Source organism: Palaemon carinicauda, chromosome 41, assembly GCF_036898095.1.
Source record: "Palaemon carinicauda isolate YSFRI2023 chromosome 41, ASM3689809v2, whole genome shotgun sequence".
Classification (NCBI taxonomy): domain Eukaryota; kingdom Metazoa; phylum Arthropoda; class Malacostraca; order Decapoda; family Palaemonidae; genus Palaemon; species Palaemon carinicauda.
In genome coordinates this window covers 56,658,620-56,667,584 of record NC_090765.1, presented here as the reverse complement: position 1 = coordinate 56,667,584, position 8,965 = coordinate 56,658,620, and the positions used below count along the sequence as shown (strand labels likewise).

General features: G+C 32.3%; 1 protein-coding gene across 1 annotated transcript in view; it reads left to right on the top strand.

Annotated features, from left to right (window-relative positions):
• LOC137632433 (cell adhesion molecule Dscam2-like) overlaps nt 1-8,965 on the top strand; it is a 187,160-nt gene that overhangs the window by 88,482 nt on the left and 89,713 nt on the right.

Genomic DNA, 8,965 nt, shown 5'->3' with positions numbered 1-8,965 from the left:
TGGACTATAAACGTCTTTGTTATTGTTGTTATAGTTGTTTTAGTTGTTATTGTGCGTGTACGTATATATTATATATATCATCATCATCTTCATCATCATCATCATCACATGTTGCTAGTCCAGTGCTGGACAAAGGCCTTAGACATGTCCTTCCACTTGCGTCTGTTTATTGTTTTTCTTTTGGCAGTCCACACTCGCAAACGTTCTTAGTTCGTCGATCCTTTGTCTTCTCTTCTTTTGCCTGCTTCTTTTATTAATCTCTAGGGACCCATTCTGTTATTCTTAATGTTTATATAGTGTCTGCCATTCTTATTATATGTCCTGCCCATGTCCGTTGCTTTTCTTACTTTTTCCCTTAACTTATAAAGTCAACACAAATTCACTGCCCTATTCATCTTTTAAAGTGCATCCACAATAATAGTCTCTCCATGCACATGAGATGATGCTTATCAGCAGTTCGTCGAACCCCGTTACAGATACTTCGTTAACACCTTTTTTTTCAAAAGCTCATTCGCTTTTTATTGTCTTCTATTCTTTTAACTTGATCAAACCACCTCAATATTCTATGATTTATCCTTTTTTTTTCTACTTCTACGTAACTTCCCCTTTATCTTCTTATGTCACCTTTACTTTGTAATCAGTTCTTATCAGTAAGAACTGATAAGAAGCTTGGATTCCATAATGTAGAGTTGGTTCAGTTATCCCTTCATACTTTCGCGCTTCGACTTCTCCAGACAATTCAAGTCTATTATGAATCTTTGCATACTTCTTCTAGCATATCCTACTTCATACTCATATATATATATATATATATATACATACATATATATACATGTATTATATATATACATATATATATATATATATATATATATAAATATATGTGTGTGTATATATATATATACTGTATATGTATATATATATGTCTGTTTGTGTGTGTATTCTGAGTCCTGTTGTTGTCCCTACATTTTCTACTCATCCTGTGTCTTTCGTGATTTATAAACATATATATATATATATATATATATACATATACATATATATATACATATATATATATAAATTATATATATATATATACATATATGTGTGAGTATGTGTTCTTGCTTACATGAAAGAAAACCATTTAATGAATTACCCCAATATAATAATGTACTAAATCTCGATTTACCTTCCCCTTACACCCCAGGAAGAAAGTGCAGCATGAAATGAAGTGTAAAATAAATATATTAAAAGTAAGATATAAAAAAAATTATTTCTCTTCTAGCTCAGAAATTAAAGGCCTTTATCCCTCGGTAATAATGGTGACAGCATATTATTATAAAAGCATTGTTATTACGGTATTATCGCTAATGACACAGATGTGCACATTATAACATTTATAACATCAAGAGGACAAAAATAAAAGAGAGGAGTACATTTTCTTTTACAAAGGATAAAGACATGATTTCATCGGAATTAAAAACAAAAGCAGTGATATCACTGTAAATCCTTTGTTAATATTATAATCGAGAGAGAGAGAGAGAGAAGAGAGAGAGAGAGATGAGAGAGAGAGAGAGAGAGAGAGAGAGAGGACAACAATTATTTTGCATGTCTCAAAGACTTTTTAGTCCTCATTTTCTTGGGTAGAGCGATTAGTTTGAACGTTCAGAGAGTTTTTATGATCTAACTTATTCTTGAACTCGTTTACTGTGTTACAGAGAGAGAGAGAGAGAGAGAGAGAGAGAGAGAGAGAGAGAAGGATTTTGTATGTCTCAAGACTTTGTAGTCTATCCGAGGAGACCCCATTTGCTCTTGGGTAGAGCAATTTGGTTTGAACGTTTAGAGAGTTTCTATGATCTTGTCTAACTCTTGAACTTGAGAGAGAGAGAGAGAGAGAGAGAGAGAGAGAGAGAGAGAGAGGTGGAGGAAGAATCAGCATTATCTACACTTGCTATATTACTTTCACTCTGCATCCCTAATAAAAAAAACTGAAACCTTTAAAAAAAAAAAAAAAAATCTGAAAATACATTTCGTCCTACGATCTCCCAAGAGAGCTTCTCCTGTATTCACCATTTTTAAACCTGTTAATCTCTTCAGGAAAAATCTACGCCAACATGGAAAACCTACGTGTTTCCAACCCTAACACAATGCTAAATTTCTTCTTTTTATTTTTTTGGTTCAAATTTTCAATTCTTCTTTATTTGTTATGGTTTTTTATCCCCGAAACATTTTGTATCATAAAGAAGTGAGGTTTTTTTTTTTCTTTTTTTTTTGAAATAAATTCTATTTGCGTTCAAATCCTCATGGAGTTTTTCCTCGTCGTTTGGAATTATTTTAGTCTAAAAGAAGTCACCGATTTGTGAAAAGTCATTGATTTTATGCCAAGCACACGCCATGTTCAAATTTATTTACACGTATAAAGACACTCACACACACACACACACACACACACATATATATATATATAATATATATATGCGTAAACAATCACAGGAAAATGTGATGCTCAGATGCAGAAGAACCACAGGGAAAATGAAAATATGAAATACGATTAGTTTCGTGATACTTCTTCAGGACTTAATCGTATATTTCGTATTTTCATTTTCCCTGTGGTTCTTCTGCATATATATATATATATATTATATATATATATAGATAGATAGATAGATAGATAGATAGATAGATAGATATCCCTTTCTGAGTGGGGATACCTTAACGTGATGCAAGGGTTTGTGTATCGCCATGATCAGCAAAGCTGTACTAATCACGGACACCCATACTAGGTTGGGTTGCTGTGAGTAATCAAACTAAAGTCTCCCACCATCAATCAATCCGGAGTGGCCAGCATGGTGATGATAACTGACCAAAGCCCAGACATGACTAAGGACATGTTCGAGGCCTTTGTCCTGCAGTGGACTAGAAATGGTTGTGTTCGTTGTTGTTGTATAAATAAATAAATATATATATATATATATATATATACTGTATATATATATATATATATATATGTATATATATATATATATATACTGTATGCATAAGCTAATGAATGCAGAGGTGTTAAGTCTATCAGATTGAGATTAAATATTCAAGTATGACTCGAGAAAATATGTCAAATGGCACACAAATTATGAATGATAAATTAGCATAAAAGAAGCTTATGAGAAAAAGCATTAATGCATTACTGCTGCAATATTAAACCAAATCCTCAACAACAACAACAACAACAACAATAAATGCCGCCGTTTCTAGTCCATTGCAGGATAAAGGTCCTGCCTTGGGTTTAGCCAGTTTTCATCAGCAAGCTGGGGACTGCTGATTGGTGATGGTGGGAGATTTTCGTCTGATCACTCACAGCAAACCTACCTAGCTTTGCTGATCATGGTGATACGCAAACCTTCTCACCAAGTGATGCCATAGCCCTCTGTACCATGGCCTGTCTTGGATTAGAGTTTTCTTGCTTGAGGGTACACTCGAGTATGCTGTTCTATCTCATTTTTTTTTATACTGTCTACGTTAAAGAATGATTTTATCAGTATAAACGTGATGGTGTAAAATAGATGAAATGTTCGGGAATAATTAATGCGTCAAAATATTGTATTATATAAATGCTTTCAACAACGCTTATGCATTTGCAGATATATATTATTATTAAATCGGTATATTTACCACAAACGTTTGGAAGCATCTCCCTTATATAATAAAGAGCAAGAATTTGGCTATATATATATATATATATATAAATATATATATAAATAAATATATATATATATATATATATACAGTGTATATATATATATATATGTGTGTGTGTATATATATGCATATATATACATATATATATGTATATGTATATATATATATGTATAGCCTATATATATAGTATAATGTATATATATATATATATATATATGTATAGCCTATATATATAGTATAATGTATATATATATATGTATATACTGTATATATATATATATATATATGTATAGCCTATATATATAGTATAATGTATATATATATATATATACATATATATATCTATATATATATATATATATATCTATATATATATATATCTATATATATATAGATATATATATATATATATATATAAACATACTTCATATATCAACATCATATCAGTATATTCTCTACAACCATATGAAATCGTAGCGAACAAACAAACGCAAAGATGAAAATGTCCTTCATTCATCGTGCATCTATTTCCTATTAAAATTAATGAAATAGACTTAATGAATTTATCCCTATTCCATTAATTTAATACGCTGTAATTCTAGGCACTCCGGCGCTTTCAACATCAAATAGTGTTTTAATCAATAAATCATTCTACCATTTTTATGCCATCAAGTCACTTCCCTTTTTTTTATCAGTATTTTGTTATAAATCTAATTTTGCTAAAATGGGACAAATGCATGTGCGAGCTCTCTCTCTCTCTCTCTCTCTCTCTCTCTCTCTCTCTCTCTCTTAAGCATTGCTACATTGCCCACAAATATTATTAAATAGTTTGAGAATATTTCTTGCATATTTTTTTTTCTTTTTACGGTTACAAACAAGCACTTCAAACCTCTCTCTCTCTCTCTCTCTCTCTCTCTCTCTCTCTCTGTATACACACATTTACTTACATATGCAGATACAAACACACAAACATTCTCTCTTCCTCTCACATACAAACAGACTCTCTCTCTCTCTCTCTCTCTCTCTCTCTCTCTCTCTCCTCTCTCTCTCTCTCTCTCTTTCTCTGTGACATACACAGATTCACTCACAGATATATACATTCATCCATATAAACATACACAGGTATACACTCTTTTTCTCACACAAACACAGACAGATACATACAACCCACTCTCTCTTTCTCTCTCTCAGACATATATACACAAACACATTCACTTACAGATACATGAACTCAAACATACACAAAATACTTTTTTCTCATACATACATACATGCATACATAAATACATAACGCATACATACCTAGATATATAGTTGTTACTGATTTACTAAAAACAAATCGCAAAGCAAAAATAAGCCATTCATTTCCCCCTGCTTTAATCAACCCAGAAGAGTTTTTTTTTTTTTAATCGTAATTAATCTAGTCAACACATTGATATTCATGGCCATTATCATAATCATTATCATAATCATTATCATAATCGTTATCATAATCCATAACAGAAATTCCAGGCTCATAAACAACCGGCGTTGGTGTTTAGCTGAAAAAAACACATTAAACCTGCAAGGTTATGCAGTCAGAGAACAAGGCTCGGAATTTTATGGACTAGAAATAGCAGAATTTGATATTTTGGAGCAGTAGATACGTTAAACTATTGATGTAAATTATTAATGATTCTCTCTTCTTTTTCCTCTTCTATTCTATACCAATAGTTTGCAATAACTATTAATTATTCTTCTTACTCTTCTCTTGTTCCTCCTCCACAGTAAAATTTGTATAATGGACCAGTAGATAAGTTAAATGATATGAATAAATAATGATTCTCTCTTCTTCTTCCCCTTCTCTTCTATACCAATAGTTTGCAATAACTATTAATTATTTTCCTTTTTCTTCTCGTGTTTCTCTTCTCTTCACGGCAGAATTTGTATAATGGAACAGTAGATAAGGTAAATGATATAAATAATTAAAGTTAAACAATTGAAGTAAATTATTAATGATTCTCTCTTCTTCTTCCTCTTCTCTACCAATAGTTTGTAATAACTATTAATAGTTATTCTTCCTCTTCTCTTGTTTCTCCTCTCTCCACGGTAAAATTTGTATAATGGAGCAGTAGATAAGTTAAACCATTGATGTAAATTATTAATGATTCTCTCTTCTTCTTCCTCTTCTCTACCAATAGTTTGCAATAACTATTAATTATTATTCTTACTCTTCTCTTGTTCCTCCTCCACGGTAGAATTTGTATAATGGAGCAGTAGATAAGTTAAACTATTGAAGTAAATTATTGATGATTCTCTCTTCTTCTTCCTCTTCTCTACCAATAGTTTTCCATAACTAGTGATTATTATTCTTACTCTTCTCTTGTTTCTCCTCTCTCCAAGGCAGAATTTATACAATGGAGCAGTAGATGATTTAAATGATGTAAATTATTAATGATTCTCTCTTCTTCTTCCTCTTCTCTTCTCTACCAATAGTTTGCAATAACTATTAATTATTCTTTTTTTTTCTTCTCTTGTTTCTCTTCTCTCCACGGTAGAATTTTTATAATGGAGCATTAGAAAAGTTAAACTATTGATGTAAATTATTAATGATTCTCTCTTCTTCTTCTTCCTCATTTCTTCTCTATCAATAGTTAGCAATAACTATTCTTCTTTTTCTTCTCGCGTTTCTCCTCTCTCCACGGCAGAATTTGTATAATGGAGTAGTAGATAAGTTAAACTATTGATTTAAATTATTAATGATTCTCTCTTTTTTCTTCCTCTTCCCTACCAATAGTTTGCAATAACTATTAATTATTATTCTTACTCTTCTCTTGTTCCTCCTCCATGGTAAAATTTGTATAATGGAACAGGAGATAAGTTAAAGGATATAAATAAATAATGATTCTTCTTTTTCATCTTCTCTTCTCTACCAATAGTTTACAATAACTATTAATTGTTCTTCTTCCTCTTCTCTTGTTTTTTTTTTCCTATACGAAGGAGTGAATGCCAATAGTTTTCAGTATCTATTAACCTTGATTGCCATGAAGTGGTGGGTCCAGAAATGGCTAGTTTAACATTTTTGAGCTTAGTGATCTCTGTGGTGTGGTTGGTAGCAGGGTCCATAGAGTCAGAGTCAACCGCTTGCCTCTAAATCTGTGTCTATCTCAGGACAAGCACTGAGACAGAGATGAGATATATTATTATTATTATTATTATTATTATTATTATTATTATTATTAGTGTAACCGACCAGTCAAAAATGACGGATAAATATGTAGATAGATATATACACACAAGCAATCCGCTCTCACCTGGGTATGACTATTCCCTCTCTTCTTACCCGATGGATGGGGAGATGTGAGTGTGACCGGAAATTAATATATATATATATATATATATATATATATATAGTGTGTGTGTGTATTTATATATATATATATATATTTATATATATATATATATATATATATATATATATATATATATATATATATATATATATATATATATATTATATGAGCCTATATACATACATACATACACACACACACACACACACACACACACATATATATATATATATATGTGTGTGTGTGTGTGCATATATATATATATATATATATATATATATATATATATATATATATATATATATATATATATATATATATATATATATATTATATATAGATATAAACTGTATATCTATACATATAAAGCATTAGAAATGTAACTGAATGAAAGTAAGATGAACCATTTCCTGTCAAAGCATTAGGGAACCTATAAAGAAAGATATCCTACAGGGCCATAAAGATTCCTTCGAGCCGACTAAAAAAAAAAAAAAAAACGGACCAGTAACGAAACATTAATCTTTATGTTCTTGGGTTTACCATTTGGAACCCTACCCCCCGCCCCCTCCCCCTTACCCCCTCCCCTCTAGCCCCCGGGCTGCTGTCCTTCATTCTCCTACCACCCAGAGAGAGAGAGAGAGGAAGAGAGAGAGAGTATTTCACTGTTGGCTGGTGCTGTAACTCTCAAAGCAACGGCGATAAAATGAAATCTATATGACACAGCCCAGGAGACGCGGTAAACAGCCCAACTGCTGTGTGGCGTCGTAAAATTCCGGGAAGAACGGACGCAATTATCCGGTGTAGCCGAGCGTGAGTTAGTGAAGGAACAATGTTCCTGAGTGAATTGATAAACTCTTGCAAACCGCAAAAGGGGGTGGTGAAAGGATGATGGGAAGAGTGTAAATTACAGGGGCCACTCAGTAGAGCGCAGACCTCCCCCGTGGCAGCTTAATTCTCGAGCTTTTGTTTGACCTAAACCTTGACCTTTGACCTTAACATGTATTAATTGGCGTGGATTTCCATGCACTCAAATATGAACCAAGTTTGAAGTCTCTGTGAGAACGATGTCCAAACTTATGGCTGATTACGTGAATTGGACATTTTGCTTGATCGTGACCTTGATCTTTGACCTTAACATGTAATAATTGGAGTGGATTTTCATGCACTCAAATATGAACCAAGTTTGAAGTCTATGTGACGACGATGTCCAAACTTAGGGGTGGTTACATGAATTGGACATTTTGCTTGACCGTGACCTTGACCTTTGACCTTAAGCGTGGACTTTCATACACTCAAATATGAACCAAGTTTGAAGTCTCTGTGACAACGATGTCCAAACTTATGGCTGATTACGTGAATTGGACATTTTGCTTGACCTAGACTTTGACCTTTGACCTTTGACCGTGACCTTCCAAAATTTAATGATTTCCAACATTTTGCATAACAGTTAGTCCTTGAATGTTCCATTACTCTACGATTAGAATTGTGGCCAGGATGCAATTCACAAACAAACACACACACACAAACACATAAACAGGGGTTAAAACATAACCTCCTACCAACTTCGTTGGCGTAGGAAATAAAAGAAAGGATTTACTGTAATTTAAGAGAAGAAAAAATTAACGGGCAGTACAGTACCATCCTATTCGTAATGCTAGGTATGCAGTTCATTCTAACAGTCCTGCCTACTCCATCATGAGACTCATTACTACACAGCATTCTAGAAGTTTTATTCCAGCTGTGACCAAGTTCTGGAATGATCTTCCTAGTCTAGTTGAATCGGTGGAACATCAAGAGATCAAACTTGCTGCGAATGTTTTTATATTGAACAGGCTGACATGTCGATTTTTATAGTTTATATATGAATGATCTATTTCAATGATACTGCTCTTGAAATATTTTATTTTAATTGTTCATCACTTCTCATATAGTTTATTTCTTATTTCCTTTCCTCA